Raw genomic sequence first — 8,832 nt, forward strand, 5'->3', positions numbered from 1 at the left:
CAATCCCTGTTGGAGCAAGTTTTAGTATTGACAAATCATCAGGATTCTGCATAATTTTGCTGAGAATGCGTGTTGCCTCATTATAAATACAATTTACCAAATGACTTTTTCCAGTGCCAGCACCTCCAGTAATAAAGGTATAAAACGGTTCAGGCTGTTTACCATTAACTTTATCCAAACACCATTGTCTTATCTTGTAAAACATTTGTAGTTGTTTTTTATTCAAAGATCGGATCATTTTGTTAGCCTCTGGCCTTGGAATAGCAGTACATGGATTACATTCTATCATAGACGTTTGATTTTTGTTCAGTCCAAAATCTGGAATGACAAATTCAGGTTCTGTATCATCGTCGTCATTTACATTTGGCTGTGGGTTTTCTAGCCTTTCTTTTTCATTTTCGGGACACAAAAGACCCCATGCATCTTCCTGTGGTCCAAATTTTGCTAGGAACTCTTCTGCCTGTTCAACTTCATCAGCACTTTTTTCATACTGTTTCATGTTTGCTTGAATTATAGACTTTACTGTCTGCAATTCACTTTCACATAATTTGACAGACCCTTTTTCATAGAATTCTTCATACGTTCGAAAATTTGGTGGTTTTAATTGTTCATCTGTACGAAATGGCAGAAATAGCTGCAATATACTCAAGAAGTATTTTCCAGATGCTTCATTCTTTGGAAATCGAGGATATCTTATTATTGCATTACTACTTCTGGTTCTTTTTTGAATGTATCCTAATTTTTTCTTTAATTGAAATACATTTGATTTCTGTTTATTCCCATTCATTTCTGATGAACTTAGCATTCTATAGTGGGAACAGAATGTTGCAAGGCACATTTTATGAAATTCAGATCTATCAGGCCGAGCTTTATATTTGTCAAGCTTATTTGGCAACCAAGCACTTCCATCATCATCTGGTTTGTTTTTAATTACACTTAGTGGTAGACTCATTCTCACAGGATTAGGTCCAACCGGGATAAATTCAACTTTCCTTGAACATTCTTTTAATCGTAAACCACAAACACGATAAACGCTCTCTTGGGCCGACACCTCTCGATTGTTCATATATACATGGCCAAGTTTTTTCAGGCTTTTTCTAGCGTCTTCGTTTCCTTCTTTAATTTCTAATGCTGCATGAGATAAGAGCAAGCCCATTTCTCTTTCAGATTTTGACATGTATGACACAACGTAGGCAATACATGCATAGACATTTGTTATATACTGAATGTCCATATTGGCATTCCAGGCTCTGAGCAAGGAAGGGTTATATTGATTAACCCAAACGTCTTCAGGGTTCCTCTTAATAATAATCTTTTGCTCGGATATTATGAGATTGTTTGCATCCTCAAATGCCTCCTGTGTTATGTCTAGACTTTGAAAAAGTTCTCTTGCATTTTGATACCTTTTTTCACCCGTCAGTGCATCTTTTACCGAGGTTAATAAACATTTTGCTTTTTCAAAGGCATCATCATCATTTTCATCCACTGCAGCTGGTCTTACAATAAATGTTTTTACCGAAGGTTGTCTGGGAAAATTGAATCTACAATTTGTTCCCTTCTTCTTACAAGACTTTGAATGTTTTTTACTGTGAATCTGCACACTTGTAACAATTTCATGCAGTTCAGGATCTTCAGTTTGCGATGGCACAACACAAGAGATATACTTATCAATGAAACTGATTACTTTCTCATCTTCATCCTCATCAAGAACAGGGGCATCTTCGATCCACACTAACATATGGACATGTGGGCTTCCTCTCATCTGAAATTCAATTCTATAGAAATAATCTATGACTTTACCAATAGGCTGTGCTTCAGACAAAATCACATTTCTCAAAAAAGTATGAAAGCGTTTGTCAAACATTCTGGCAACTGTCACTGGATTAGATTTTATCAAATTACATTTATCTGCCCATTCCAATTCATCTATTTTTCTTTGGTCTCCTGTCTGATTTAACAATGTCTTCATTATTTCTTCCCAACGAAGATCAGCACTTGAAAATGAAAGAAAATATGTTGGCATCCCTATCTGCCTAACCATTGCTACTACATCTTTCTGTGTTGCTTGCCAGTAAGGTGGAGTTCCACGTATTTGTTTTAAGAATTTATAACCCTTATCAGATTTCAAAATCTCTTCAACTTTGTTAACATTCTTTAAATCAGACACCGTTATTTTACTATAATCATTTTTCTTATCTGATCCTTTCCGCAACGCAATAGAAATACTTGATAAGATTTGCTGAATTTCATATAAAGATTGAGCATAAAATATAAATTCTGTATTTTTTGCAAACCTATTATCTACATGCATTAATCTATTGTGCAAATAACGTCCAAGTGTTAGTTTGACATCTCTGGCATCGTGAAATGTTGGCTGACCTGTTGGAAATAATACTGGAAATGATTTTGCCTCATTGCTTTCATTATTTAACAGTGCAACAGGGCTATTGTTTTCACATGGCGCACAACAAATTATGTCGTGAAAATACTCGTCAACTACATTCTGCCGCCTGTCGACTGGCTGAAGACTTGTGTCAAAGACAATGCCACACAATCTCTCTTCTACTTCTTCGTCATTGTTTTCCACACCTACCACTTCATTGTTTTCTACAAATGTTCGATCATTTACATTAGCAGTTTCACCTTCAATTTTTTCTTCAGATAAATAATTGTTCCATTCTTCATTGATAGATACATCAGAATACCATTTGTTATTACTTTGTAAATATTCAAGGGCTTGAATAACATTTGCTGTTTTGACAAATTTATATTCATAATAACCTTTGTACGACAACTTTCGCTTCAATTTCACAGATATCAATTGATCATCAGCCTCTGGTCTAGGCAACATTTTTACAGTTTCAATCGTTTTAGATGGTACACATACAACAGGTCCATGTATCCCATGCTGACCACCTTTGGGTAAATTCATTAATTTCATAAAGGGAATATTTAGTGCAATCAAATGCTGCTCCAAATTGTTTAAACATTTAAGTTCAATAGGAATATCTTGTAGTTGTAAATTGTTTGTGTTGGCTTCTGCAGGGACTTTCCCACTTAGCAGTTTCCTGTGGCATGTGAAACAAATCCATAAATAACATCTTGGTGATTCAGCAAGTTCACAATGTTTATTACATGCATTGTTGCAAATGTGCAAATACTTTTCATTTATACATGTATTATTTGAGTACTTAGCTTTGGTGCACTCCAATACTTGATTTCTGAATAACAACTTAAAGCATACACAACAAACATAATCAGGACCATACGAAATTGTTTTCCTAAAGTCTTTCAAAACAAACTCAAAATTGCTCTTTTCTGCTTTTCTTATTTTACGACGCTTCAAGTTTTTCTTTTCAACGTTTTTCCTGAACACTGAATCACCTTGATACCTCTCTGTAAATCTTCGCTTACAATCTTGTCTGAATTTTGAATCACTGTGATATTTTTCTGCCAATTTTTGCTTACAGTTTTCTCTGAACTTTGGATCACAATGATATTTCTCTGCCAACATTCGTTTACAAGTTTGTCTGAATTTTGAATCACCATGATATCTATTTTTCATTTTTTCTTTTAAATTATGCCTAAAATTCTCATTTAATTTGTAGTTTTGCACAATTTTTGCTTTTTTGGTTGTTCGGTATTCAAAATTAATTTTGTATTTTTTTCTCATTTTATTTCGTACACAAAGATTGTATTCAGGTTTACTTCTATACATTTTCTGTTGTCTTTCTCTGTTTTCCCTTTTCTTTTGACATTTAAAAACATCATCAATATATCTTATTTTTTGTCCTTCTTTTACTTTACATTTCTTTTCTTCTCTGTATACAGGATCACTTTGATATTTTTTTCTCTTTACATCTGCTCTCCTTGATTTAGATGAAATACAACAATTATATCCTACTCTTTGCCTGTTTTCATATTCTACATTCTTTGCATTTTCAATTGAACGTTTTATTCTCATTCGCATTTTTGCTTTTTGTCTTCTATTTAATTCAGATGTTTTCTTCTTTCGTCTCAATACTTTTACTTCGTTTATAGAACTAAGTTCTGTAATAGTTTTACACTCTTTCTGTTTTGGTTCTGTAATGTCTTCAAGTAATTGATTAGAAGTGCTTATTTCATGATTTGTTTCTTTTCTTGTTAGTTTCCGTTTTTGGGCATGGTTTCGTTTCATATAGGTATCATCTACATTTGGCATACTTGTTTCTGATGAGGTATCCACACAATTTGTCTTTGTTTCCTCAACAGAATTTAAATTGACATCGACAGATTCTACTACATCGAAATGTACATTCTGAGTGTATAGAATGTAAATGCCTCTCTCGGTTGTGACATTATTTATTCTTCCTGGATTTTTGGCAGAATACATTTGCCAAGCCAAAATCTGATCATTGAATGAGTAAATATCTGTATCAAGCAAGTTTGCCATGGCACTTATTTCAGTATTAGAAGCCCATGTTCCATTATCCATTACCCTTTTTTTCCACACATATTCTTGAACTGTTTTGAATTCACGACTTAATGTATTACTAAACAAATTATCGGTTTCCAGTAAATGATTAGCAGTTGCTTTTCTCAGAATTAAATGATTATTTTCAGTCCCAGAAATAACAAATGATATAGCACGATAAAAACAATTGCCATCACCAGTAACACATTTTATTTTTGCTGGATGTCCAATGTGTCTGTCTCTGTGTAAAGCAGCACTGCAATTCCTATTAGGATAATTAATACCTAATTTACTACAAATGTTTACTTTTTCTTTTTCAAAGAGAGGAACAAATTTGAAGTGTTTGTCAGGTCTTTCACCATAATTGATATCAACAATTTCTATGCAGTCTTCAGATTGACTTCTATCACTATCTGAACATTCAGCATGTCCAATAATATATGTACCTTCAATATTTCCTTCAAATACATAATCACTCTTCTTGTCATGTGATATTGTGCATGATGGACACTTCTTTGAAGTACTTGGTACATCTACATCTGCAGATGGATCAAAATTATCAGAATTGCTGGTATCTATCTTCGACACATTTTCATTTTTGGAATGATCATTTGATGTGTTACACGAAATTGCACACAAAACCATATCAGCCTTACTCTGAACATTCACACCAGTTAGCTCAAACTGAGTTTTATTTAGATGACAATTCATTGATTTTGCTAATCTGATGCAGTGACTGTATATACCTTGCCAGGATGGCGTGTAAAGTAGGATACTCTTTCCATCCTCACTGACACAGCCATACTTATCTCTTCCATGTGGGTCAAAAATTAGAAAACCTGTTGCACACTTAATAATAGCAAATGTACTTTCATTAAAATTCATGAAACATGCATGATGTTGATGCAAATGTTGTTCAAGAGCCTGGTTTAATGACAAAGCTCCACATTCAGCCATACATTCTGGATTTCCATCTATAATGCCAAACACTGGCTCACTGTAAATTATTTCAAACGTGTCATTCAAAATATCCAATTCTTTGGGCAATTCAGAAACCATCAAAAGGTCTTCATGCATAGTAGAATCTTTCTGAATGTAGTAATACAACTGATTTCCAAGAGTCAATATTGTATCAAGATCTTTAGTGTAAAATTCATTTCCATACTTCTTTGTAGAATAAAGGATAGCTACAAGACTATTTGCAACACACTGTTTACCACTCGCACTGCCAAATTTGTAATGACCTTGATTAAAATTACCTTGTGCAATTGTTTTGATCTTTGTGCATGTATTGACAATATCTCTATTTTCATTTAATATTTTTATAGAGTCAGACTGAAACATGCCAAATGATTGACCATGCACATGAGATATATTATTTGCACTTGCTGAGACTTGCTCAATACCATCCAAATTTTGATCATCATTATTACATTTTTCAAATTCATCTTTAAGTGTATTAATAGAAGTCTTATGACTAATTCTTGGACTGCATGTTTTTTGTTTGTCATCAATTATCAATACTTCTCTTTTACCATTTAAATTATTTTCTTTGAGTTCACAGCTTCTACATGCTTTCTGTTCATGGTGTGTAACATCAGTAGAAATACCATTCACTTTGCTATTGCTGTTTGGAACTTTCACATCACCTGCAGTGTTACCACTGTCTTTTTCAAACACATTACATTCAATTTTACAATCCTGATCAGTTTTCATTTTAAAAAGTTCATTGGTGTCCATGAGTACTTGATTGGTAATTCCACTGCTCATTGCTGTTTCATCATTCTTGTCAACCTTTGAATTCAACTCTTCACAATGCTGTGATTCTTTCTTAGTAGAATTTTTCTTACTTTTGAGGAAACGACCTTTCTTGCTTCTTAAACATTTTGAATTGCCACCACCACCATAGAGTTTTTGTATTCTGTCTGTTATTGATGCATTCTCTTTCACCTCTGAGAAAATGTGACATGTACCTGCATCAGGGTTAACCACTTTGTCAACTATTGTTGAATTTTGTGAATTGCCCGATAGATCAGCCTCTACCATAGTTGAATGTGTCACTTTCTTCTCTTTTTCGATATATGTTTTACCATACATTCTCACTGAATTGCTTGACTCTACACAAGATTCTTTATATGTCTGTATCCTTTTATCTGTCACTTCAAAACAGTTATATTTGATATTTACAGTCCATTTGCCATGGTCATTGTGGTCTCTGTACATATTTCCACGGAGTTTTCCTTTCCCCATTTTTGCACTCTTGCGTCTTTCATAGAAAGCTTTAATTGCTTTGCCAATGTAGGTTACACCTGGTTCCAGAATTACAGAATTTATTGATGTTCTTGCATCTTTTTTATTTACTCCATGTTGATTGTTCGATTTAAAAAATATTCTCTCTTTTCTCTTTTCCATCAGTTTTGTCTTCCTTGATTTTACAGATACCCATTCATTATCTAATTCTTCACTTTCTATTTGTTGGCAATCTGTTTTCAATACATTTTTCTTAACTGGAAAATTAGCTCTATATTTTTTATAATTATACTTACTTGTTTTCTCTTTTACATTAGTTTTCTTCACCTTCATATACCTCTTCTCTGCTCTGGCACATTTTCTTCTATTATTCTTCTCTAATTGGAGCACATCAATATCACAGTTTTCATCAGCTTCTCTTTCAAGAAGTGTGTACTTATTGAAATGACAAGGGATACCTAACTTATCAAACATGCGATGAGCTATGTTGTTATTCCCACACAATGAACAAATCCAGATCAATCTCACATCATTAAGTTTGTCTTCACCAAGGAGTCCCATACATGTCACATGAAAATGGTTATTACAAGAGTCACATGTTTTTAAACTTTCATCCTCTTTGATCTCATTGCTACATACACAACAATCTTTAGGCTCTGAAGTGATCACTGATGCACTTTGCTCTTCTTCTTCCTTGCTTTTTCTTTCTTCTTGGTTTCCTTTTGGTGTTCTGTGCCCTTGTTCGTGTAAACCTTGGTTTGTTTTCTTTTTTTTTTTTCTTGTCTGTTTCTCTTTTTTTGCTTTTCGGTTTACCTTTTTATGTGCTGTCCACTTGTCCTTGTAAACGTCTTTTTGTCTCTCTTTTTCGTGTTTTTTTTTTGTGATGGTAAATTCCACTGTTTTTGATTTATATTTTGATTTGAAAGAGCAAGAAATAAAAACAAACAAACAAACAAACAAACAGGCAGACAATATATCTATGATTTCATTAACTACTTTCTTGGATTCAATTTTATCCATCATGAAAAATGTCTGTTTAAACAAAGTTTGCAAATTTCCACTATATTTTATAGGCCTGGAAATTACGCCTTCTCTTAATATTCTTTTCAATACAGTACAATATTTTTTTTAATTTCTACAAATTTCAACTATTTTATTTTCAACTAAATAATATAATTAAAATATTTCTTTCCTTCAATTAGAATATTTCTTTCCTTTAATTACAATGTTTCTTTCCTTTATATAAGGTTTTTCTTTCACTTAAATCTTTCTGCAAATAAATTTCTGTTTATATTCAAGCTTCTGCTTGATATTTGATTCTGCAAGTGACTTCAAATAAATCTCTGTTTATATTCAAGCTTCTGCTTGATATTTGCTTCTGCAAATGACTGAAATAAACTTCTGTTTATGTATTCAAGCTTCTGCTTGATATTTGCTTCAGCAAATGGCTTTAAACTTCTGTTTATATTCAAGCTTCTGCTTGATATTTGCTTCTGCAAATGGCTTTAAACTTCTGTTTATATTCAAGCTTCTGCTTGATATTTGCTACTGCAAATGGCTTTAAACTTCTGTTTATATTCAAGCTTCTGCTTGATATTTGCTACTGCAAATGGCTTTAAACTTCTGTTTATATTCAAGCTTCTGCTTGATATTTGCTACTGCAAATGGCTTTAAACTTCTGTTTATATTCAAGCTTCTGCTTGATATTTGCTACTGCAAATGGCTTTAAACTTCTGTTTATATTCAAGCTTCTGCTTGATATTTGCTACTGCAAATGGCTTTAAACTTCTGTTTATATTCAAGCTTCTGCTTGATATTTGCTACTGCAAATGGCTTTAAACTTCTGTTTATATTCAAGCTTCTGCTTGATATTTGCTACTGCAAATGGCTTTAAACTTCTGTTTATATTCAAGCTTCTGCTTGATATTTGCTACTGCAAATGGCTTTAAACTTCTGTTTATATTCAAGCTTCTGCTTGATATTTGCTACTGCAAATGGCTTTAAACTTCTGTTTATATTCAAGCTTCTGCTTGATATTTGCTACTGCAAATGGCTTTAAACTTCTGTTTATATTCAAGCTTCTGCTTGATATTTGCTACTGCAAATGGCTTTAAACTTCTGTTTATATT

This window comes from Anneissia japonica, unplaced genomic scaffold (genome assembly GCF_011630105.1).
Source record: "Anneissia japonica isolate Jap-2015-1 unplaced genomic scaffold, ASM1163010v1 scaffold288138_len31791_cov141, whole genome shotgun sequence".
NCBI lineage: Eukaryota > Metazoa > Echinodermata > Crinoidea > Comatulida > Comatulidae > Anneissia > Anneissia japonica.